Below are 26271 nucleotides of genomic sequence, written 5' to 3'. Positions count from 1 at the left end.
TGACAGGATTGAGAAACACCCAGAAGGTTGGATAAGCACATCTCTCTGTGTGCTCGGAGCACAACTCTGAGGGTGTCTGTGATTTGTTTCCAGAGACAGATCAAGAGGGTTCCAGACCTAATGAATGGATTAACATGATGTCATGATTGAGAGCCGGTAAAGGTGGGAGGTGCGCCCTAATGAATGCAGTCACACAGTCGCTGAGGGCGTGTCCTTGGAGTCCTGGCTCTGTACTGAATCCCTATCTCAGCTTCCGGGCTGCTGTGGTGTTCCGCCTTCCCCATTACAATGGACGGAATCTTCTGAAACTGAGCCCAAGTCAATCTTTGCTCTTCTAAACTGTTTTCTCAGGTGTTTTAGTCACAGTGACTGAGAAGTGCCGAACACAGTAGCCTACTGTTTCCCTTTTGATCACTCCTGGAGGAGTCTGCTCCTGGTGACTGGGTGAGGGCTGAGCAGGAGTCGCTCTTGTGAGCCCTCTCATCTGCCTATTGCAGCATAACAGCCTTGTGGTTACTCACTCCGTGCATACCTCCTCATAGACTTTCGGTGCAGAGGACTGAAGCCATGGCTTTGCACATGCTAGGCAAATGCTCTACCACTGAGCTGTACTCCGGCCCATGCCTTGATGATTTTCATTTTGAAATGTGAAAATCCCCAATTAAGATACACTCAACAAACAAACAACCTCTGCGGCTTGAGAGTCCTCCTTCTCCCACCCTGGCCTTATGGTAATATGTCCTTTACCGCGTAGCATGCTTCTTTCATCACTTGGCATTTGGTTTTCCTGTTGCAGAGGAGTATTGCAGCATACACTCATACGTGAGTGTGCGGGATGTAGTATACAAACAGAGGCTTGGGGCCGAGTACCTGGCCCCAAACTGCCCAGATGTCACCTGCATTCAGTAGGAAAAAGAATTCCAAAATAACATTGTCTTTTAATATTCTCCCCAAGTGACACAGGCCACCCGCAGCTGTGTATCTAGGGCACACCAAATCATTCTGAAAGGCCAGGCAAATGGACAGCTTGCCCCTCTCTTGGGATGGTAGAATTAGCTTTGCTAACATGGAAGGTTTCGGGGTGGGGGTGGGGGTGGGGGGCTGTGTGGAGCCTGTAGGTGCGCTGTGCTCTTTTGATCCGATTCTAGCTGGTGTGTCACGTGTTATGGGTCGAATTGTGTTGCTGACAGTGATCTTCATTCCTTATCCTCAGTGGCCTCATTTGAAAACAGTCACTGCAGATGTAAGGAGTTAAGGTAAAAGTCCTAGAGAAATCCAGTGGGCCCTTAAACAATAGGACTGGTATCACAAAGCTAGCAGATGCCTGCGCACAAGGCCAGGGTGTTGAAGGGGGCAGGGCATGAGGAGGGACTAGGGACTAGATAAATTCCTTGATAGCCAGCCACCTGGGAATGTCACCATCTTTCTTACCTAGCCACAGGACAATGGAGAGAGAAGCTGGAGCTGTCTGTCTTCTAACCACAGAGAGAAAGAGGCCATCCTCTTTCTATCCTCTTGTCCTTTGAGACACATTTCAGTTTGAGGCACCCCACAACACCTATGAGAACAGTTAAGCCATTAAGGGCGGGAACATGGTAGCTTCTCACAGCTGTTAGGAGAATGCTGGAGGTGTATTAAAAAGAAAATGTTTTCTTAGACTTGTTTTGTTTTGAGACAGGGTTTCTCTGTGTAGCTCTTGGAACTCACTCTGTAGACCAGGTGGGCCTGGAACTCACAGAAATCCACCTGCCTCTGCCTAGGATTAAAGGCATGCACCACTACTGCCAGACTTGGACTTAACTTTTTTGATGTGGTTATTACAGTGTCTTATCAAGCTAGTTCACATGTTTAAATTGTTAAATCTTTCCAGGCTGGTCCATATATGTGGCATAAAACCAAGTCTGAGGCTTTGCCTTCTCCTCTGGGATCCAAGCCTGACTGTCTGGGTTACACAGAACACAGAATCCTCCTTTTCCTGCCGAGGAGGTTTCTCTGAGCACCTTCCTCCTGTGCTGCTCCACCCGCCCATCCTCCTGGGGGCAGGTTCCCAACACTAGTTCTCCTTGGGTGCCCTTGATCAAACCCACAGACGGGAAGCAGGTTGCTCTCCCTCCCCCCATCCCTCCCTCCCTCCCTCCCCAAGGAGATTCAGGGATCTGGAGGACCAACCCTGTTTCGGGTTATTCAATAACCAGTGGGGCATCAGGTGTCAGGGCTGAGGAAACAGAGGGCCTACCTGTGGCACCACGTGACCTCTCAGCCTGAGCTGTTCTCAGGGTGTCAGCTTGCACTGTTTGTTAGGGTGTCTTTCAACAGGAGCACAGCTTCCATCCTGCTGTATTAAACACCTAACTGACCACTGTGGCGCTGCTTACCTCAGGATGGCAGCAGGTTAAGGTGCTGACTAAGCCCAGGAGAGTCTTACTTTTTTTTTTTTTTCCAGACCCGAGAAGGGAAAATGTGAACTGAGGGGAATAAAATGAAGAGGGTTATTATATCAGAATCCCAAACTTACCACTAACAACCCCACACCCTCCTCACTCCACACACACACACACACACACACACACACACACACACGCTCCCAGCTCAAGGCTCCCCTGAAGAGAAGAGCAAACCATCTATCTATCCCATCCTGGCCACTCAAGATCTCAGGGCCACATGCAGGCAAGGACTACACCATCCTCAGAGCAGTTGCACTAACAGATGTCTTTGGAAGACATCTCTGGCCCTTTTGTCCACATCCAGAGGAACTCTTCATGGAGCACCTTCATACACTGGGCCTTGAACTCCAAGGCAAAGACTGATGGATTCTTCCAAAGATAGGGAGACTGGAAGTCATCTTGGCTAGCCAGCCACTGCTTTCTCCCATGAGAACTGGGGAGACAGGGGAGGACGGAATGTCAAGTAAGCCTTCCGTGTGATGAGACATACATGCATTTATCAGTTCACCTGTTCCTGCAGTCACTCAGCCACGTCCCCAACAGGCATTTCTCTACAGCTGCTCTGGGACACACATCTGGCCGCCACGTCCCGAGGGAGGGAGAAGAATGACACCAACATCAGTTTGACTGATGCACAAGGAGATACCTGTCCTGAAGGCTGAGAGAGTCAAAGCAAGAGGAAAAGTCAGGTTGCAGCCTGGGGAGCGGGAAGGGGTGAGGGTGGGGTTACAGAGTAGGGTCAGGCAAGTAGATTGAAAGCACCAGTTTAGGTAAAGTGTCTGGGCAAAGTGTCTCAGGCAGCTAGAGCGTAGGTAGCAGGTCTGAACGGTTCCATAATGGAAAGCAATGTGGCATCAGTGTCACTGCGTGCTCCCAGGCTCCCTTTGCCTTCGGATCAAGTCTTTGTATGGCGTAGTTTGAGTGCTTCAGCATCGAGAGAGAAAGAAGCCTATAATCTCTATATAATATCTCTCTCTCTCTCTCTCTCTCTATATATATATATATATATATATGCACATATATATATAATCTCTCTATGAAGTCCTCTCTGACCACCCCCCCAACACACACACATCTCCAGTATCATTACACTAGCAATTAGGATGCCAATATAAGATTGGGGGGGGGGAGCAGAATTTAGTCAGTTGCAGGGAGTTTGTTAAAATGCTGATTCTGAACATCTTCCCTGGACCTTCAGAAACAGCCCCTGGAATGTGTAGGGGATCTGCATTTGGGTCGCTAGCTATGTTGATATTGGAGAAGGTTCTCACTAGGACGATGTCGACTACTGTATTAGAACATCTTTCTAGTGAGAGTGGAGCCAAGGAGTGCCAGTGTGAGCAGGGAGTCCTGCTCCAGGGAGAGGCTCAGAGCTCCAACAGGGCTGTGACATCACTAAGACCTGAGACCTTGATTGATGCAGAGCTGAGTTAGAAGATGGTTTGTGAGATATTTTTGCAGGATGTACGAAGAGAGCCTTCCGTCTCAAATCTCAGTCGATTTCAAAACTCTATGGAATCACTATTTTGAAAAATAACATTGTAAATTTTTGGTGCAGTCTTGTGTGTGTCGGGCCCATACCGTCCCCCTGAGCTCTGCCACCAGCCTTAGCTTCCTGTTTGTTTCTAAGGAAGGTCATCTTGTATAGAGAAATTTAAAGCCACACCTGCTCACCTGGGAAGACAGCTCAGTTGCTAAGATCCTTGCCTCATAGGTGTTAGAACCTGAGTCCAGCCCCTTAGCACTGAGATACAGAGCTCTTGCACAGGGGCACGCACTCGTAATCCTGAGCTGAGGAGGCTGACACGGGCAAATTCTTGGAGATCACTGGAGATCACTGGCCAGCCAGGTTAACTGAACTGATGAGTTTCAGTCCCAGTCAGAGACTCTCTCTCAAAACCAACCAACCAACCAACCAATAAGGTGAACAGGTCTTCAGTACGACACTGAAGGCTGATCTCTGACCTCCCACACATATGAACTTGCACATCAACTCCAAAACACAAGTACAACTCTAAAGAGACTACTGGAGGTAAATTACTTAGTAAAATGGCTGTTGGGCAAAGCCCTGATTGTTCACCATTAATTCTTAGTTCCCCAGTAACAAAGCAAGAAAGCCAGAGAAACATGGTAGTTCATGCCTGCAACCCAGCACTGGAGAGGCTGAGGTAGAGAATCTTGAGATTGAGGCCAGAGTGGTACATAGAAAGACCCCTGTCTCATAAACCTGACAACTGGGAGTGTAGGCCAATAGTAGAACACTTACGTAGCCAGTTCAAGGCTCCTAGTTTAGCCCTCACTATTGTAGGAACCAGAAAAAAAGAAGAGACAAAAAGAAATGAAAGACGAATGAGCTCAGGGTTTCCCCACACCAGACTGAGCATGCTGTTGGTAATTTGAGTTGGAAGAGATGAGATTTGCGGTTCCCTTGCCAACCAGTCATTGCTTCAACAGTTCCTGGGGATCATTCGGGTGAGTAAGACAGTCACTGCCCCTCCCTACACGACAGTATTCATCATCTCTAAGGGAAGCAATTCAAGTGAGCAGCAGATTGCAGTGAAGTTTGGTAGTAGAAGTTATGTTAATTCTCTCTTGGTCCCTTTGGGTCCTTGGAGACTGTACCTAGGCCAGGCTGGATGGCTAGATGATGCCTGAGACATCTGTGTTGTGTTAAGTTGTTCCTTCAATGACAAACATGCCCAGAAGCGTCACATTGAGTGGGTGTGCTCAGGCTATGTTAGCCTCGAAAGGAGATTTATAATAGAACAGAAATGCGAAGCCTTCTCCAGAGTCAAGCACCTTGCAAACCGGCTGGCATAATGATTCAAATGGCAACTGTCCCAGGCCACAGGGGAATGTGGAAGCAGGTATAGTGGTATAGGAGAGATACTGTTGCCAGATGAAGGAGCAGGGCACAGTAGACCCACAGAAGCCATCAAGGAACAGGTTTCAAGCTAGACCTTGAAGTACATGCAAAGATGTTCCTATTCTTCCCGGACATCTCTCAGTTCTGAAGTTCAATTCTGTTTGATTGCTCCAAATCCGAGAGACAGACCAGCTAGACCGACAGACCATCACGTCACCCTATCACCTATTGTTCCCTGATGGATGACAAGTCATAGTCAAGACTGTAAACAGAAGTAAAGAATTTGTCTCTCTGTCTGTGGGTTCAAGGCCAGCCTGGTCTACATTGGGAGTTCTAGGACAGCCAGAGCTATATAGTGAAACAATGTCTCAAAACCAAACAAATGCATTTCTATGTCAGAGAGTTCACATCTAAACATATGACCTGAGCTGTCCAGTTACTCCCAAGGCTTCTTTGAGAACAGGAAAGGGCTCGCACTACTCGCAGTCTACTCTGGGTAAGGTTACGGTAAGGAGGCATCCAATAGAATGTCCTTGCTAAGGTCCCCCAGATGGGCACTGGTTTTCCAGACAATGGTTATACATATATATATTAAAATAATAAAATTCATTTCTCCTCCCAAACTAATGCACACTCATTACAGGGAGGCCTGCAAGCCCACTCAGAGGGTAGAGGGTAAAGATGCAGGAAGCGCAGCAAGGAGTCTCAGACAGCTTGGGTTTGATCTCTGGGACCCACATTGTGGAAGGAGAGACTCCTGAAGCTTATCCTCAGATCTCCTCACATGTGCATGGCGCAGCCTCCCTCCCCCAGAGAAGTAGATAACAATTTTAAAGAGAGAAAAAAAATCAAGGGAAGGTAGATAAAGCCCATTACTTTTTTTCTTACCTACAAGTTTGATCGCATTCCGTATATGATCATTTATAACCTGCGTTTGTCATTTAACATGATGAAAAAATAAAATCCTTGTAACTTTATGTGAATGTGTAGATCTATTATCACTCAGGTACCGTGGTCTTCTTGCTTTACTTGAGTTATGTGGCTTTTTAAAACTTTCATTTTTCCTTAAGATGATTTTAACAGTATGGTTTTTTAAGCTTAGTGTTTTTGTGGGACTCTCTCTAACAGTGGGTGTGGGGGTGTCTCAAACTCTTTCGTCTGTTCTTGGGACCCTTCCCCTTCTACTGAATTGCTTCACCCAGCCTTGATTTAAGGGTTTGTGTCTAGTTGTATCTTGTTATGCTGTGTTCCGAGGATATCCCTGGGAGGCTTGCCGTTTTCTGAAGGGAAACAGATAGGAGGAGTGGAGAGGGGAGGGAAAGTGGGGCTCAGAGGACTGGAGGGAGGTGAAACTGCAATCAGGATGTATCAAAACAAAACAAATAAACTAATTAATTGGAGAAAAGAACAAAGAGATGACTTTGCAGAAATGCAATTGTCAGTGGAAATGAAGAATGTCACGAAGACTCTCAATGTAGATATTGTGGATTTTCCCCTAAATGGTAAATTGGTTTGTATTCTCTTAGTATGATAGAACACAGATGCTCAATTCTAAATTATTTGCCATTATTTCTTTTCTTTCTCTCTTTCCTTCTTTCTTTCTTTCTTTCTTTCTTTCTTTCTTTCGTTCTTTTTTTTTTCTTTTTTGTTTTTTCGAGACAGGGTTTGTCTGTGTAGCCCTGGCTGTCCTGGCACTCACGCTCTAGACCAGGCTGGCCTCGAACTCAGAAATCCTCCTGCCTCTGCCTCCAAAGTGCTGGGATTAAAGGCGTGCGCCATCACTGCCCGGCGCCATTATTTCTTTAAACACAGTTGAAATAACAAATTAAGACTTTTAATATCTGATTGGGTCAACAGAAAGCCACAGGTCTTTCCTTTCTGTGTTGGGGGGGCAAACCCAAGGCCTCACACATGCTAAATCCTGGCTCTCTCACTGAACAGTCACAGTCCTGTACCCGCACAGTGGATGGCACAGTACTCAGCCCATTACAAGCTGTTGCAGAAACCGGCCACGTACAGAGAGTTCTGCTCTGGCTGTTAAACTGTCACTGGTTCTGTTCTGGGATGCTGCTCTTTTTCATTTTGGCCGTATTTGCACTTTAGCATCAGAGGCGCATGCCTTGCCTGGCCTTGTGGAATCGAGGAATCCCATAGCTACTGTTCTTCATTACAGTGACTGAGAGTGGGCTTCACCTATCACAAAGCAAACTTCCAAATAACGGCTGAGTCGGGGAGTGCAGTGTCCCCCATGTATCATAGGAGTCTTAGGCCTCTGATCTTCTGCCCAGCAGTTGTGAGTCTCCCTATTCAAACAACTGCACACATAGAATTAGAGGGCTGCTTCTAGAAACCCTGGTGAATAGCAACCAGCAAGAGACCATTCTGATTGGTGGTGGAAGTGAAGGGCCAGTGAGGGACAAGTCCCTGAGCAGGTGACTTATTCCAGGAATCCACTAGGGAACAGACAATAAGGAACCACTCCATTCTGGTGACACCAGAGGAACCAAGGGCAGTGACTGCTTCCCAGAGCCCCTTAGTCAGCAGGGTGGGGGGTGGAGGGGGGTGGTGGTGGTGGGGTAAATACAATCCACTCTCAAGGGGAGAAAGCTGGGAGAAATTCATTCCAGTCTTCCTCTGGTATGCACTAGGGAGCTCAAGTGTCCTCTCTACAGAGTTGTGAAGGGCCTTCTGGATGGCTGGGACCACAGGAGAGTGGCATTGTACCTGACTCACTGTCTTTAGCAGGCCAGGCGATCTGAAATTTAGCCCATGTTAATTTCAGCATGTCTGTCCTACCTGGAACACAGGTCTTCCCTCGGCCTTCTCTGTAAGAACTGTGTTCAGAAAAATGGACTAATGTGACTTTGAATTGGTTGGAGAGAGCATCAGCTAGACTTTTATCATACTGGATGTCTGTTAACTGAGAGCAAATTGTGTGTGCTGCTGGCTGGAGGGCACACCGTAGTGGAGAAGCCGAGAGCTAAAAAAACAAAACAAAGCAAAGAACCCTACTTGTTTAGGTGCGGGTGGGCTGTCAGAATAAGGGGTTGTGAGAAAAGGGGAAGGAGTAGGAAGCTAGACAGGAATGCAAAGAAGATGCAGGAGGATGAGGCGAGGCCCGCGGCTGCAGGGAGTGGCCCATTCTGAGGTTGGTTTTGTCACGTGCCTTTGCAGAACCAGCCCACGGAGGGCCATTCTGCTTTGACACGGGCATGGCCCTCTGACAAGGTGGCTCTAGAGAATGAGCCTGTCTGCTCCTCCCCCACCCTCTAATGGGCTCTCCTGGGACTGCAGTGCAGAGCCCCTCCCTCCATGAGGAAGTCAGTGCTGTGAGGTGCAGCAGAACACCTGGGACCCAGTGACAGTGACTTGCTATGCGCCCTCTGGGTAAGTTATTTCTTCTCCCTGGCTCCTTCCTCTTTCAGAACTGGAGAGGACTCCTTGTAGCTATAAAGGTTTGATGGTGATTACTGCAGAACTGCAGTGTGTGTGTGTGTGTGTGTGTGTGTGTGTGTGTGTGTGTGTTAGGCTTGCTGTTTAACAGGGTGCTAAGGTGGCAGGGAAGCCATCCTTCCCTCTCCCCCCCCTCCCCGCCCCCCCCAGCTCCACACGTGTGTGTGTGTGTGTGTGTGTGTGTGTCTCTCATTACTGTCAGGAGGCGTTAAGATGGCCCCATGGAGATGAGAACAAACCCCTTAATTAGGCACTGTTCCCACATCTAGAGAGGAACCAGCCTGGGCCCGGCTGCTCTGGCATTGTGGGGAGCCTAGTCCGTGGGGGCAGGAGGGGGCAGGAGGGGGCAGGAGGGCACAGGAGGGCGCAGGAGGGGGAGGCTGCGGCCAGGGCATCTGAAGGACTCAGCAGGTTTACACTTCGCTGACCTGATGGATGAATGGGGCCCTGTCCACCCACATGGGGTCTGGAATCTTCAATTACGGCAATTACATCAACAGGTCGGAAGGGCAGCACTTTCCACTGAAGAGGTTCAGGGCTTTAAAGAAAAATCCTAAAGCCACCGTTTTCCCTGCTTTCTTTTAAAGGGACTAGGCTGATCAAAGACGACCCCCATCTCCAGTCTAATTGGGCCATAGGTAGAAAAGAAAGACACGGCCGAGTTTTCTGTGAGAGGTGGCTGCCATACGCTCGCTCACCTCTGGACTCCTGGCTCCTCTCCTATTCAGGTTTGTGTTTGTAGACCCTGGTTGCCCATGCTTTGCACTCCGCATCTTTCTGAGGATAAGACCTGGAGCCTTCCCCTCTGAATCTCCCAGCATGCATCGCAGTACAATCAGGATGCGTCTGGACTGAGGTCAGAAGGATGGATGCCATGGAAAGGTCATTTTAGTCTTTCTGATCATGTTTCCCCCTTCAGTAAAATCAGCATACTACTGTCCACCTGTCTTTGCTACAGTCCCAAAGGGTCCAGCTGCAACCACATACCCCAACTAATCCAGCATTTTCTTTTTCCTCAGACACCTGTTAGGTAGTTAAACTGAAGGGAGGTTCTTGCCTCAGCAGCAAATGGGTGGTCCCTGAGAATTTGCTAGAAGTGTAGCTCTTGGGCCTAACTCTAGGTAAGTAGGAATCTGCCTCTTACTTACCAAGCTCTCCAGGAAAACTGTGGACACATTAAAGCCTAAGGAGGGCTTTTGTGGACTGAAACTTGACACACTGAGCATGAGGGAGCCGGTAGGAGGGAGCCTGTAGCTCATTTTCATCTGAAAACGAAGATTTATTCTTTCCTACACGAGGGATGCTTTGAGGCCCGGAATGAAGCAGTTTATCATTGCAAAGGTATTTCATCCAGCTAGTGGGTCATTCAATTGACGGACATTTGCTAAACAGCACTGTAAGGAAGGCTTGAGGCTTGTGAAATATATTCTCTGCTTAGGAACAACTTGAAGAGGTCCCCCTGAAGTTCAGAAGAACTCCAACAAAGTGCAGCGAGCGTAGGACTTCCCTGAGGAAGACGTAATAGCTTCTGTCGGAGTGAATGCGGCCCAAGCAGACCCTCCTAGACGGAGGGCAACACAAGCAAAGGCTCTGTAGTTTTTAAGAGGGGGGAAGGCAGCACACCTGAGCCCCAGGGTCTCACGGGAACCAGCAGAACCATAGCACATTTGCAGATGGTACCACAGCTTGATCAGTGAATCCACCACACCTTGACTGTTAAATCCAATGAGAGTGGTTGTCCTGGGTTAGTTCTGTGGCGATCACTGTCTGGTTTACTTTAGGTCTGGCCCTTCATCGGAGCCTTTCGTATGCAAGGTACTATTATGTTTATTGTACTGTTAATTTATTTGAGAGGCGTATTCCTTCAAACTCCTCATGGAGTCTCATGGCTGAGGTTTATTGGTGGCTTCATATTCTACTTCTTGAGAATTTTAAGATCATGCTAAGCTGGGTGTGGTGGCACATGACTTTAGTCCAGTACTTGGGCAGCAGAGGCAGTCGGTTCTCTGAGTTTGGAGCCAGCCTGGTCTATAGAGTGAGTTCCAGGACAGTCAAGGCTAAACAGAGAAGCTGTGTCTCAGAAAACAAAACAAAACAAAACAAAACAAAACAACCATCCCCTCCCCCAAATCTTGAAGATTAGGGAAATAAGGGAATAGGCCACCAGGTATGTTATCAATGGGTGTGGACTTTTTGAAAAAGCATGGGATTATCCCCATGTTAACTGGGCATTGTGCTATAAACGTGTGTTGCTTGTCATCAAAGCTGTTGTGTAGAAACATGGGAGGTTTGCCTCAGCCTCTCTCCCCTAGCGTCACCTGAGTATGTCCACAGCAGCAGTGGGATGTGTGTGGCTGCCAGGCTTAGGACAAGGGACAGAAATGGAGATGCCATGGTGGATACAAAAAAATATGACTTCTTAGGTGCCCCCTACGAGGTAGCTTGCACACCGGATCAACCAAGAGTGTAAGGAGCATATCTCCCGAAGGGCTAATGTGATGTGGAGTCTTTGGTCACAGCCAGTGAGACAGGGAGTGGGTTCATTCATGTGGCTGCATGAAGATGCAAAGTCACTTCCTGTTAGGGGCAGTATGAGTAGAAAACAAGGCCTGCAAGAAGTGACCAGAGGGTGAGCTCTTGGTGGCTCCTCCAGGCCACCATGGGTCTTGGTTCCTCGTGGAATGCAGTCATAGCAAAGACTTAGGTATCAGGACTTCTTGGTAGTTGAGGACAGCAGTGTGTGCTGTGTAGCCAGGTTCTTCTTGCTTAGTTCTCAGTGACTGAGCTAAAGGCAAGGACTTTGTTTTGCTTGTATTGGATAGCACCCTTGGATGCTGAGTTAAAATTTAACCAAACTTGCAAATAAGGGTTATCTGTCCATCCCTGGCTTGGACATCAGGGCAAAGGCTTCTTTCTTCACCACTGCCCTCAGCGTGCACCCTCTCTCTATTTGGACGCAGAGTGAGGTGTTTCCCTGTCATCAACCCCTGTCAGTATATAGGGACGTAGGTGAACAGTGTTTAAGTAACCCAGGACCTTGAGCTCCAAGTGGATCTTTGCTGTGAATGTGGCAAGCAGCACAATGCCATAGACAGAGCCTGAGATTAGGAACCAGGCCTGGCTGGATTCAGATATGAGTCTCTCATCTGGCAGGATGCTTGGACTTCGCTTTCCCACCACTGAAGGCGTGATCTGCCCTTGCTGCATCACGAAGACTGAAGGAGGCAGGACAGTCCCTCAGTCGTTAGGTAGCTAAGAATCTTGGTGTGACCCAGCCTCCCAAGAGCCTAGGGCTAGAGAACCAGCTGCCTTCTGTTCATGAAGCTGTGTCAGCGTCAGAGCTGGGAACAGGAGAATCTAGCATAGACCTCACATCAGCTGAATAAAGAAACTGAAGACAGGAAGGTTCCACCCTGTAGCCCCATGGCCACATATCTATCCTTAGAAATGTGTATGTATGCATATATGTGCATGTGTCTATTCAGTTATGACACACTTATTGGGTTTACATATTCCAGTTTCAGGAGAGCCAACCCCCTTTTCTGGCATCTGAAGGCACCAGAAACACACAGGATGCACAGACACACATGCAGGCAAAAACACCCATACACATAAAACAAAAACAAATAAATCAGTTGGTTTTACACAGCTGTTCTGAGAGCCCTCCCTGTATGTAGGATGTCTTATTTTAGTCAGGATGGGCTAGGTAACACTTTAACAACAAACAGTCCCCAAATCTGTGGCTGGAAGCAACACACACCCATTCCTCAGGGTTTTGCTCTTCAGTAAAGAACCTGCTGACACCTGCTCTTCTGGCCTACACCCACCCTCTCAACCTAACTCGCAGAAACAGCTGCAACAGGGGAAGAGAGGGTGGAGGGTCCTGCATCTGCTAGGAAGTGATACCTGCTGCTTCATGCTTCGTTGGCCAGAGGATGTCAGATTGCCACACCCAACTTCAACAGGCAAGGAGTAGCAGACTCCTCTGGGAAATGAGATAGGGAAATACCAAGAGCCCTATGATCGATACCGCTGAAAGCAGCAGTCTTTACATCCAACCTCTGATACCTTTTTTTTTTTTTTTTTTTTTACCCTGAGCTTTAGAGGAAATGGAGGCTGAGTTGGTCTTGCCCATTCACCTGTGGGATTTCATCTGGAAAGTCTGACTGCAAAGTCTGTCACCCATGATCCTTTGTCTTACAAGTGGCTGTATTCATGACAGGAGACGGCAGAGGATGGATGGCAAACATGCTTCAGGGTGTCAGTGGCTGGGTGCCACAGCCTTTGAGAGAAAGCCCTGCTGGAGGAGGCGACTCTCATCTCTAGATCTTGAAGAGGCCAGATTTGGATCCCGAGAGATGTTTATTCTTTCCATTCTTACCCCCCCCCAACCCCCACCACATCAGTGTGAGAACCAACTCTAAAGTTCGGTTAGTCCGTCCATCCATACTCTTGGCTTACTGCCCTCTGGCAGGAGACGCCTGGAGGGATGGGGCCTTACAAGGAAGCTCTCTGGACTGGGCTTGACCAGGGAGCTTTCCTGGAATGTGCCCTAGGGAGAAATCAGATACAAGGGCCAAGTAGGAACTGGGGTTGGTTACAGAGTTAGTGCAGGACCCCTCCTTCCCTCTCTGCCTCCCTCCCTCCCTTCATATCTCTTCCTGTTCGCCCCTCTCTTTTCCTCCCTGCCTCCCTCTTTTCCTCAGCCCTCCTGTCTGTTTAGGCTGGTGCTGAGTCTGTGTGTATGGAGATGGAGTTGGGGTAGGAAGATAGGTGTGGGGGAAAATGGTTGAAGCAGGGAGAGGAGGAAAAGTTTTGGTCCCTGGGGTCTTATAGGGAAAGGTCCGAGTGTTTGGCTAGAAACTCAAGGAGAAACCTCCACAGGGAGGCTGTGACCCCATGGAGGAGTGTGTGTAACCGGAGGAAAAGAAAATAAGCCTCCCACAAGGTGTGCAGCCTGTGGGTCATGGGGGAGTGCCAGGCTGCCGCTCAGGCTCATGCTGATGAGTCAGGAACAGAACATTTGCCAGCTTGCTGCAGCCTGAAGGCTGCTGCCTGGGGCTGGCCCTGTGCACCTGGCCTCACCCACAGCTGGGTTCCAGCAAGCTTCTTGCCCTCCCCTTTCCTCCAGGAGCCATGTTTGGGAGGGCAACTGGAACAGAAGCCAGGGTTTTTGGCCTCCTCTCTGGCTTCCTCCCCGACTCAGAGTTGGGGAGAATTTGAGGGTCAGGGATAGAACAGTGCTTCCAAGATGGTTTGGATACCTGGGGAGTAAGAGGAGCTCGGGCCACCCTTGTATACACTCAACAGCTAGCCACACATGTGTCCCTTCCAAGTTCATCAGCTGCCAGTGTTAGGGTCCAAGAATCGCTGAAGGAAGACTCCCCCCTCCCCTCAAATAGTATGTAAAAGCAAAGAGCATTTGTTCTGCAGAAATTACCAGCATGCAAGGGTCAACCATTCATCAAAAGGGGTGACCCTCAGAGGGACTCTGAGGTCCCCTTTATAGACAGGGCTAGGGGAATTTTCCAGAAGGGTTAGCTAAGTTCTATTATGATTGGTAGGGAGCAAGGCAGTGACATGAATGAAATTCTGATTGGCTGCTACGTTAGTTCTATTACAACTGCTGAGACCTTGAAGAGTTTCAGAGGCCGGCTCAGTTCTGGCTTTGATGTCTACTCCAGCTCTGAGTCCCAGAAGCTGACTCAGCTCTAGATCATCTTCCCTAAGTCAGGGGCCATCAGTGACTAAAGGGACCATCGGCATTGGCTCCCTCTGAGGACCCCAGACTGCATCCCTGGGAATTGAAACTTTTCTCAATTTGCTGAGGTTTTTTGGACCTCTCACCAACAAAGAGCCTGACTAATGTTCCTCAACTAGGAACACTGTTGTGTGTGCCTTTCTGGGACCCACACACAACACTATGCAATTCTTTCTCAACCCTTTATCTTGCTTCTCTTCCATACTGTTGGAGAATATCAGCACACCTCAGAAGGCATGTAGGCCAGCAGTTGCTAAGCCCAGTGGATCATCACCCAGGAAGCTCTTAAAAACATGGTCTCTAAGCTCGGGATGAGGCTCATCGGGTAGGGTACTTACACTCATAAGTTGGGCACGTTGGTCCATACATGTAACCCTAGCCCTTCAGGAGGTAGGTGCAACTATATACTGAGTTCAAGATTTCAAGATCAGAAAAAGAGGGAGGGAGGGAGGGAGGGAGGGAGGGAGGGAGGGAGGGAGGGAGGGAGAGAGAGAGAGAGAAAGAGAGAGAGAGAGAGAGAAAGAGAGAAAGAGAAAGAGAAAGAGAAAGAGAAAGAGAAAGAGAAAGAGAAAGAGAAAGAGAAAGAGAAAGAGAAAGAGAAAGAGAAAGAGAAAGAGAAAGAGAAAGAGAAAGAGAAAGAGAAAGAGAAAGAGAAAGAGAAAGAGGTGATTCTTAGCCTTGGTTCTCAGTTCTGACATTTCATTCCTGGGCAGGAACTGATTTTGCAGGTCTCATGCCCTGTGGGCCATCCCTTGGGAGGTCACAGTGGGGACGAAGTGTGTTAAGGGCTTGGTCTTGGCAACAAACTTTCCATGTGGATTTATGGCTTGCATTAAGGGCTAGTTCTCCAGACCTGCTGAGAGAACCAGCATTGCCCCTCCATCTCATTTCTGCAGGTTGCCTGGATGCAGGCCTCCCGCAAGGAGCCAGTTTCTGTACTGGACTGCAGCCAATCCATGAAGGGGAAGGAGCCCATGGGTTGGCCACAGTGTCCTTCTGGATGCCTCCTTTAATGTGGTAAATCAGAAATGGGGCCCCCAGGGCTTCAGTCTGTTTGGCTCTTAGGAAATATTGCCAGTCCTACCTCTGTCCAGGCCTGGCTATAGGGGAGGGAGGGTGGATTTTGTATGGGCTGAGACTAGTGTCTGCATGGGTACATAGATACTTTCATTTTCTTTTCTTTCTTTCTTCCTTCCTTTCTTCCTTCCTTTCTTTCTTTCTTTCTTCCTTCCTTCCTTCCTTCCTTCCTTCCTTCCTTCCTTTCTTTCTTTCTTTCTTTCTTTCTTTCTTTCTTTCTTCCTTTCCTTCTTTCTTTCTTTCTTTCTTTCTTTCTTTCTTTCTTTCTTTCTCTCTCTCTCTCTCTCTCTCTCTCTCTCTCTCTCTCTTCCTTCCTTCCTTCCTTCCTTCCTTCTTTCCTTTCCTTCTTTCTCTCTCCCTTCCTTCCTTCCTTCCTTTCTTTCTTTCTTTCTTTCTTTCTTTCTTTCTTTCTTCCTTCCTTCCTTCCTTCCTTCCTTCCTCTATTCCTTTATTTTTGAGACAGGATCTCATTATGTAGCTCTGGTTGTTTGTTTGGAACTCACTATGTAGGCCAGGCTGGACTCAAACTCACAGCGCCTACCTCTGTCTGCTTCTCAAGTGCTGGGATTAAAGGCATGCACCGCTATGCCTGGGTCCATTTTCACTTATTAATTTTCAGTCCTTTATAGAAAGAGAGTACCAGCTTTGCTGCAGATACCCAGGTCTTTGAACGATAGGACTTGAAGGCCTGGCAGGCAGAGAATGATGGGTAAGCCTTCTGCACCCATTGACATACAGGATTCAGAGGGGGTGTAGCTCTGAGGATCTGTGGACCTCAAATTGTGTGTATGCATGAGTATGTAGACATGTCTATTACTTGGTGTGTTGTGTGTATGTGTGTATGAGTGTGTGTGTGTGTGTGTGTGTGTGTGTCCTCTATACCCTGCCTCTGCTTCTATGGATTCAACCATGGCTAGAAAATATTTGAAATCTGTTCTGAATGTGTACTAATTTTTCCCTGCCTTTATTATTTCCTAACAATAGAGTATAAATATCATTTATTTATTTATTTTTAAAGATTTATTTATTTATATATATGAGTACACTGTAGCTGTCTTTAGGCATACCAGAAGAGAGCATCGGATCCCGGTACAGATGGTTGTGAGCCACCATGAGGTTGCTGGGAATTGAACTCAGGATCTCTGGAAGACTAGTCAGTGCTCTTAACCACGGAGCCATCTCTCCAGCCCATAAATATCATTTATATAATAGTCATACAGTATGAGGTACTGTAAGTAAGCTAGATATACCTGAAAGAGGATGTACTTAGGCTTTATGCAAATTCTATGCCATTTAAATAATTCATACATTTCTCTTTAGAGACAGGAGGTTGCTATCTGAGTTGGTCTCAAGTGCCTGGGTTCAAGCCCCTGCTTTTGGAACAGTGGGATTCCAGCCACCCACTGCTCCTGTGCCTTTTTATATAAGGAACTTGAACACCCACAGATGTTGATACCAATCTCCTGCAAACACCAAGCGATGGCATTTAAAAGCCAATCTAGCAAATAGGGTCAAATGTTACCGTAATGTCACATGGGCTCAACAGCTATAGACATTCACTATATTTTATTTTTGGTATTTTAAATATATTTGGTTTAATTATTTTCTATGTTTTACTGTGCTTTAAAACTTGCTTCCAAATTTAAAAAACAAAAAACATGTAAAGGGCGCTGGGCATGGTGACTCACACCTTTGACCCTAGAACTCGGGAGGTAGAGGCAGGTGGATGTCTGTGAGTTTGAGGCCAACCTGGTCTACCAGCACCGCCAAGGCTACAATGAAAAACAAACACAAACCACAGAGGGTATGTGTCTTGTTCAAAGACACAGAGCAAGCTAACATTTGGAAGCCCTGTCAAGGAGAGTCTCACCTGTCGCATCTGACAGTCTCTGGACTTGACTCAACTGAAATGCCAGTTCTTGAGAGAGCAATGGTCATTTCTCATGCTCTTCCTCCTTGCTCTGTGACAGACAGAAGTGGATTGTTTTTCACTTGACCTGTGCTGCTCTTGCTGGATGATAAGTGCCATGGGGACAGTGTCTCATTCCCAGCTGTACCCCGAGGGCACATAGTTACTGAAAAGAATGAGCCACAGAGCGAACTGCAGATACACACACACACACACACACACACACACACACACATGGACACGGACACACAGATGCCATTATACCTCTCCTCTATTCTCTTTTAAAGTTTGATTGCTCTGTGTGCCATGCAGATGTGAGGAGCAAGGACTGAGAGGGCCTCTGGCAGGGAAGCATGATGTCTCTGGAAAGGATGCTGGGAATACAGGAGGGTGGCCCTTCCCGGCCACCCACCCACAAAGGCTCTTTTGGGAAAGAACGAAGCTCTAGCAAGCAGGTGTCATGGGGATCCCAGAGATGGGGCAGAGAGAGAACAGGAATGAGAGTGGAAAGTACTATCTCTCCAGAAACAAAAAAGCCCTTTAGGGTCACCGGATATGTCTGTCTGCCCTGGGCCAGTGCTAAGCTTCCCTCTTCTTATTGTGGATGAGCATCAACAACACAGATCTGACCTGCATCTGCTCCTGACGCACAGCTGTGGGAAGTGGGGGCAGGAGGGCATGGGAGCCACAGGCAGGGCAGGCTTACGGCCAATGTGTGCATTAACCAAGGCATTGCTTTTTCAATACCCATCTCATCTGGTACTCAAAACTCACAAAGCGCGAAGACAAAAGTCAACGGGTGTATTATGAGTCACACCGGTCTTCTCTCTCTCCTCCCTCTCCCGAAATTCGTCTAGTTGTCCCTGCTGATATTCTCACTTCTCAGGATGACTCAGACGGAAGGTTTAAGCATTCACAACCAGCTGTGTGTGGCACAGGGTTCCACATATGTTGCTTGTACCCTGCTCTGATCATTTAATGATGTTCTCCTCCTAAGAGAGTCTGTGACAGTGTCTGTGGTTGGCTTCTCTCTCTCTCTTTTTTTTTTTTTTTTTTTTTTTTTTTGCCTCCATAATGTTCTCCCATGTGCTGGGGAACATGCCCTTAGTATCTGAGGAGTCAGGTTCCAGCCTTTTGGAGGAGTCTTTTGTTGTCGTAGTAACAGGGAGTATCGAGGCATGATGGGATATGAAGGAAAGTGAGCCCTGTGCTTTGCTACCGCTAACCACAATGCAATTCCACCTCTGAAATCTGGCTGGTCTTGCCAAGATTGGCTACAAAAGTAAAATGCAAACTAGACTTTGAAGAGTTAATTTTAAAATGTAAACCATCTTATTTAATATATTTTTTTTAAAAACTGATTGCAAGTCAAATTGTATTTTAAATATATCAGCAATACAAAATATGTGACAAATCAATTGCACCTGTTCTTGCTTTTGTAATATGTAAAACTATATGATTCTAAATGCTGGAGGTGGTGTAGGTGAGTCCGTGCATGCATGTGTACATGCGTGAGTGTGTGCTGGTGTGTATCCAACACTCTTCCATTGAGCTAGGCTCCTCTAGAGACTTGGTACAACTGAAGGTGGGAGGAGCTGGTGGGGCAGGAAGGATTAGCAAGAATAGCTTAGCTGCCTTTATCTATAAATCCAAGGCTCAGGACACAGGGCTGATGTGTCTAGGGCCTGTGGGTACTACCATCAGACCAAGGGACACCTCCAGTTTCATCACTCCATATTAAAAAAAAAAATCACCTAGAGAAATGGCTGAGTGAAATTTCTGCATACAGGGAACCTTCCTAGCCAGGGCAGCCTCCTCCCTTCAGCCCTTTCTAGAATAGGTAATGGCCCAAGGAAAAATGGCCCAGCAGGAACTCACTGGCACCAAAGACTCACATTGTCCAGAGCCCTCTCTCTAGTTGCCTAGACAGGGGCCTGTGATCTTTCTTGGCCTCTTCTCCATGGGCCTGAAGAAGCCAGAGTCAGCCCTGAGGGAGGCTTGAGGAGCCTGCAGGCTGGGCTCAGCAGCCTCAGCCCCTAAATCATTCATGCAGGGGTGGGACAGGCCAGGCGGCACGAAGGGGATTTTCATAGATTATATTGAAAGAATTACAATGGTTCGGGAAAGTAACCGGGTTCCCACAGTGTCCGGTCACTCCTGTGGGGGCTGTGGGAGCCGGGCCTGCCTGCCTCTTTCTCTCTGAGCAGCAGCACACACAGTTTTTTAATAATTAAGTAACTTTAATTGTCCTGGGAAAGCTTAGCTTGCCTTGGGGCATGCTGCACAAACTCATAATGTTACCAAGAGAGATTAACAAATGAGGACTGAGAAATGATTCTCTTTTGAAAAAGCGCCTCACTGTTAAGCCTTATTATCCAAAGTTTAGAACCTCATTTATCTGCTTTGGGGAGGGGGGTGATGGGAAGGGGGGGGGGCAAGGGACAGACACCCAAGACCCAGAAACTAATGCACATGAAATTAAAACTCCATGCCTCTGCAATGCAGCCTTGAGAACATCAGACAGGAAAATGTTGCCATTTATTGATTGCATTCCGGTGACTGAGGGAAAATTCAAGACAGAAGAATTAATAAATAATAGCATTAATAAACATCCATTCTTCTTCAGTGCATCTGTTGCTTAGAAGAGATCTCACCTTAGCGTTTGGGGGTAACTTCTTCTCTCTGGTTCTTTTAAAGAAAATTATTCTAAATTCTGTGATACCACCAGTGTGATTGGCACACGAACAAGCAGTAAATAATTGATGAACGAATGAGCACAGCAATGAAAGGAGGAAGGACCTCAGGAAAAAAAAAAAAAGGATTGTCCTCCCACAAATATACATGGTCAATATGAAGGACAAGCAATAGGAGAGCATTACAGTTCGCACACAAGGAGCCCAAGCTGGGAGACAGGACATCAAGCGTGTGTCACACTAGCGGTGACACAGCTGGGGAGGAAGGGTGGAGAAGCTGGAAAATTAGGGTAAGAGGTCTGAATGTCTAATTAATAGCCCCTAATAGTTTGATTCCCCTGGACTGCGGCTATTTCCTAACCAAACCCTAGCCACTCTGTGGCACGGCCCTGGAGTCTTCTTCCGTTCACATCATAAGTATTTGTATCCTAAATGGTAAGTATCCCAGTTTTTGTGAGCATGGGTGCAGGCTTTCCTTCTCAATAGTCGATCTATACTGACTGGCTGTGCTCATGTTCCAAGGACCATGGAGCTACACTGGTAGTTCTCAACCTGTGGGTCCTGACCCCTTTGAGGGGGGGTCAAATGACCCTTTCACGGGAGATCGTCAGAAAACACAGATATTTATTTAATTTATGATTCATAAAAGTAACAAAATTACAGTTAGGCAGTAGCAATCTGTAATTGCTGCTTCAAAAGAATTATGAAAATCATTTTATGGTGGTGGAGGGAGGCAGTCATCACCAGAGCCTGAGGAACTGTGTTAAAGGGTTGCCGCATTAGGAAGGTTGAGAATCGATCTAGATGGACAGAGACTTTTTGGCTTTGGATCTGGAGTTTCAATTATTCCCTTCTCTCTGAGCCTCTGTTTCCTTTTCTATGAGATGGGCATGGAGATGTGGACTCTGGTGTGTGTGTGTGTATGTGTATATGCTGTGTATGTGTGACAGACAGCAGTAGAAGTTGCTGGTAGAGTTTTCCAGGGACTTCTATGGGGAGATCATTTTGAGGGGTGCTTCTTTCCTTCTATCATCTGAAGCTTCGGGTGTACCCCAGTTCTCACTCTGTGTGCCTCAGATATGGCTCAGGTGGCCCCTCCTTATGAGTACTAGAGTAGGAGCCAAGAAGCCATTTGTCCTATAGTGTCACCTTGACCGTGCACAGATGTCCTTGCCTGACATTGCCTTCCCGGCCTGTCAGTCAGTGTTCACAGAGAGTCAGGTGGCTTAAACAAGGAGAATGGCCGATAACACTCGGGGTCTATATGCGTCACAACTAGGGAAAGTCATTGTCTTCCAGGTTCTTTGTGCTCTTGTGTCACCTAAGGGCCTTCAGGGAGCCACAGCAGAGCTCTACGACATGGAGGTCCTATGCATCTGGAAACCAAGGCTGTGAGGATTGACGCGCCTGGTACCAGGAAAAGCTCCCAGGTGCGTGGCTGGCTGGGCTCTGCAAGGCGAGCTGACTGATGCTGAGCACCTGTCAGGGAGAGCAGTTTCTGAAAAGAACTAGTATTACTACTAAGGACCCCAGCCGTCCAACCCACTCCCAGCATGAGCTATTATAAAGAATGTGTGTGTGTGTTTCCTTTATCAAAATGGTGGCAACTCACGCAGAAGGGCTGCTGCGTGGTCATTTCATAACTCCTATACTTGTTACTGGGCCACTCCGTACAGGAACACAGAGAGCAGTGCCAGTCTTTGTAAATTTCTTCTTTTGTTAAATTTTTACATTTTATTTTATGTGCATTGGCGTTTTGCCTGCATGTACTTCTGTGTGAGAGTGTCAGATCTTGGAGGTGCTGATAGTTGGAAGGACAGAGGTGCCATGTGGGTGCTGGGATTTGAACCCTAGTCTTCTTAATAGCAGTCAGTGCTCTAAGCTGCGGAGCCATCTCTCTAGCCCCACACCAATCTTGGTACATGGCCCATTAGCATTTCCTTTTATTTAACTGTTAATTTTTTCTTTTTTCTTTTATGTGTATGGGTATTTTACCTGCATGTTTGGATATGTACCACATGTGTTTATCCAGGCCAGAAGGCATTGGATGCCCTGGAACTGTTGTGAGATACTATGTGGGTACTGAGAACTGAACTTGGGTCTTCTGGAAGAGCAGCCAATGCTCTTAACCACTGAGCCATCTGCCCAGTTTCCCAAAATGATTAGCCCAGGTTGGCATTGGACTCATGATCCTCCTGCCTCCATCTTCTGGCATATCCTATCAGTGTGCTACAACAACTGGCTTAATTTTTTTTTGCCTACTGATAGACCTTGGGTGGTTTTGAGTTTGTTTGTTTGTTTGTTTGCCTGTTTGCTTGTTCATTGTTTTAATGACAAACTTGACATTATCTGTCACTGTAATCTGGTGCAGTGAAGATTGTGGGGGACAGAACTCTGAGGGATAAATGTTTCTGTCCTTAGTTTGCTAATTAATTGTTTGACTTTGGGCAAGTATCACTGCCATTGTGGGCTTTGGTTTCTGTCAGACGGGACCACTGAGCCCTGTCTGTTGTCTAGTGTCCCTCATAAGATTCCTGTCTCTTACCCCCCTGAGACTCCCCAAGTCCCAGATGCAGTGGGGGCACCACCGAAAGGGACAGTCCCAGCTACAGCTGTGGGTGGGGCAGCCCGGCTGGGTGATGGGGTAAGCCTCTCTCCTTGCTCAGCTCTGTGATGCAACGCTGGATTCAGACAAGTTTGGCCTTGCTTTCCCCTGGGTCCAGCATGATTCAAGGCCTGTAGCGTGGCTTCTCAACTGGCTGATGAGCTCCAGACACCTCTCTTGGCAATGGTCTTAACGAGGTCTCTGGGAATGTCTGGTTACTCATGTGTTTTGCAAGGGCAGCAAGAGCTGAGAGAGAAGGAGGCAGCTAGCGTGGCTTCCTTCCTGAGTTAATGACTTCAGCCTCGTGAATGACTCATCCATTCTGTGCCCAGGAGAGCTGGGTGGTTGAGCTGGGGCTGGGGTGGCAGGAAGATGGGTGACGCCAGATGTGGGGGCGTGTCCTTATCCTCCTTGCATGGCTTTGGGTCTTGATGCTCTCTTTAAGGGTGTCAGAATGAGGCTAGGTGTTCTACTCAGACACCTCTCTCCGCTGTCTACTCAGAGGTCACAAACTTCCTCTCTAGTCTCAGCTTCAGTCACGCAGGAAAAAGCTAAGTGCTTCGGGAGGAATCCAACTGGAGAGGGACGAGTGCCTGTTGTCTGCTTAGGTACATTCTGCTCTGTACCTAAGGGGGCCTTTTTCACATTAACCTTTCACCCAGAGAACTGGGATAAGATCTACATTCAGGTGAACTATAGAAGAACTACTTCTTCGAGGGATGTCCACACTACCTGGCTGGCTTCTTCACCCCTTGTATCTCAGCCTATTGTAGACTCCAGCGCCAATGGGAGCGGGACTGTATATACCTGCTTTAGAGCGGCGTGTGAAGCCTCGTTCTGTTGTTCTTTCCTTAAGGGTGCATCTGCCAGGCCTGCTGCTGGCCCTGCTCCCTGTCTTCCAGTGGGTGTTAGTTATTGTCAGTGGCACGAGGACATGCCCATGTTGTCATATCCCTATAAGCTGCATGTGGGCCTCACATATCAGGTCTCCCTGTCCCCTGTCCCCAAAGTCCTAAGATGTGCCTGTTTAGTCTGGGAACGGGTTCTCCTGGTTCCTCTTCCCCTAGGTTCATGTTGAATTCTCCCTGAACACGTAGACCCTTCGAAAAAAATGGTTCCCTTCCCATTAGCTCTTTACTGGGATTTGTGACATCCCATAGTCTGTCAAGGATGGGAAGGACACCATGTGACATGGGTGCTCGATTGCTGAATAGGTTGCTATCCCAGGCAAGCCCATCTTACTCTTAAAACTGAAACTGCTCTTGCCCTGTCTCCAGTCACTCACAGGACGGAGCCTGGAGAGTGCAAACCTCATCAGGTATGAGCAGATCTGTGGCTCCATCAGCGTCCCGCCCCAAACATGAAGACTGCAATAGTATTGCAGAAACCGTCCCATAAGAAAGAAATCTTCGTGATTCAGGACAAGGCATCCTGCTTGGGCTTTCTCTTGGGCTATCCCCACAGACTGACTTTATATGTTCGGAGTAGACAAAGGAGACTCTAGCCAGGAGGTAGGGAAGCAGGCCTCTACTGAACGGGAAGTGAAAAACGAGAAGCCTAGGGCTCAGTATAAGGTGTCCTGAAGAATGACACCCCCATCTGAGCCTTGGGTCTGGGCAACTGCCTCTTCTGCTTCCTGTCCCCCACCATTCTGAGGAACCGAACCAACATGTGTGTTTTCTGAGACGAGGGGAAAGCCAGTGCATTGCACACTAGGGTCACCACGCTGGCTGGCTCAGAGAGTACCCCCCTCCCAAGCTTTCTAATCTTTTCTGTTCTGTTCTCGATTCCCCCCCCCCACCCCCCTTCCCCTTTGCTGTGCTTTTAAACTCCAAATTACTGCAATCACAGGGCATGGGTGGTATTTTTCTCTTTAGAAATCCTTTTCCAGGCAAGTACGTAAAAGATGTTTTCATACTTTGGGCTGAAAGGGAGGAGAGGGATAAAAAAGGCTTAGTTCCCAAGTTGAGTATTTCTCTGAAAACAGCCTTGTGAATGTGAATGCTTGGCCTGTCAGGCTTACTTCAGAGAATCATGGCATCCTGCCTGCTGAGCCTGAAGACCTGACAAGCTGGCGAGGGTGTGTGTGTGTGCTCGGGGGGAGTCCCGATGGCTAAGCTAAGGGGATCTGAGAAGGGCAGGAAAGCTGTGTGCCACATGATGGGACAACAGGGAGCATTGCCGGGAACACTTGCCGGGAGCACTTGCCAAAAGAACTGGGTACGATCTCATAAAAGGGGCTTCCTCAGACTCAAATTGTACAAAGACACAGACAAAGCCAGATGCCAGCCCACGGATACCCCCAGGACTGCTCTGCAGGAGCACGTAGGCACTGCCACATAGGCATTTAAACCAGCTGGTGAAGCACATCTGTGCCAACATCCTCTAACAGTAGTGACTTACAAAGAAATGGCCCTGTGCAGGTTGCTTTGCTGAACCTAATTTTCCTTCCACCAAGGGACTGGGAGCGGGGAGGGGCAGGGGTAGCAAATACTTCTGGAAAACCACCAAAGAACTGCAGAACAAACTGCTGGGTCTTACAGGGGAAGTGGGGGTGGGGGCTGAGTCAGACTTGCTATCCTATCCACAGGTGGGAGGTAGCTCATCGTTTCTGGATGACAGAGCACAACGCAGGATCCATGCTGACGAAGAGCTAGACCCAAACCAAAAGGAGTGTGAATGGTCGTCTTTCTAAATTGTACTTCAAGCATACCAGGTGACTGTGGCTGAAACATTCACTGTGTCTGCAGTTCCGAGGAAAGCCCCCTTACTGCCCCACTCCCCTACCCCTTACTTGATCTTGCTCTAGGATTCATTTTTGACTGGAGAGAGTGCCAGTCACACCATCGGTCTTTTAGCCTGTTGAGTGGTGATTTCTAATATCTATTTGCTTGTTTGGAGACAGGGTCTCACATTGTTAACTCTAGTTGGCCAGGAACTCAGAGCAATCCTCCTGCATCAGCTCCCCAGTGCTTGGATTTCATGCATGAATCAAAGCATAGCTGTTTGTTTGTTTGTTTGTTTGTTTGTTTTCTCTAGTCATCAGTGCCTCTTGCCATGCAGAGGGGGCTAAGGAAGGCTCAGGAAGCTGACGGGGCCTGCCCCAGGCCTCTGTCCTACCTGAGGAAGGAGCTGAGCCTGGAGTGCAGCTCAATTAGCCGTGGAGATGAGGCTCTTTTCACAGAGTCCAGCATGACCTGGGACTGAATTAGCCTCAGTAGGCATGCCGCCATGTCAGGAGAGGGAGGGATTCCAGGGGGAAAGGTACAAGGAGAGGCAGATTTTCCCTTCCCTCTCCAAAGACAGTAAAGGCAGTCTGCTTCTCTGTACTGTGTGAGTGATGATTGTCACAGAAGGTGAAATTTGTCTAAGGCAAGCAGAATAATAGCACACATTTCTTCTTCCTCTCCCCCTCCCCTCCCCCTCCCTCCTCCTCCTCCTCCTCCTCCTCCTCCTCCTCCTC

General features: G+C 47.9%; 1 long non-coding RNA gene across 1 annotated transcript; it reads left to right on the top strand.

The window, feature by feature from the left end:
- The first annotated feature begins 8498 nt into the window (after positions 1-8498).
- On the top strand, positions 8499-26136 carry 9030404E10Rik (RIKEN cDNA 9030404E10 gene). Its single transcript, NR_045878.1, has 4 exons — positions 8499-8697; positions 9351-9491; positions 21503-21633; positions 25399-26136. It is a non-coding gene; the product is annotated as an RIKEN cDNA 9030404E10 gene (long non-coding RNA).
- Positions 26137-26271: the final 135 nt, after the last annotated feature.

Source organism: Mus musculus, chromosome 16, assembly GCF_000001635.26.
Source record: "Mus musculus strain C57BL/6J chromosome 16, GRCm38.p6 C57BL/6J".
NCBI lineage: Eukaryota > Metazoa > Chordata > Mammalia > Rodentia > Muridae > Mus > Mus musculus.
The sequence above is the reverse complement of the archived record's forward strand: the minus strand, read 5'-3'. Positions and strand labels throughout refer to the sequence as shown.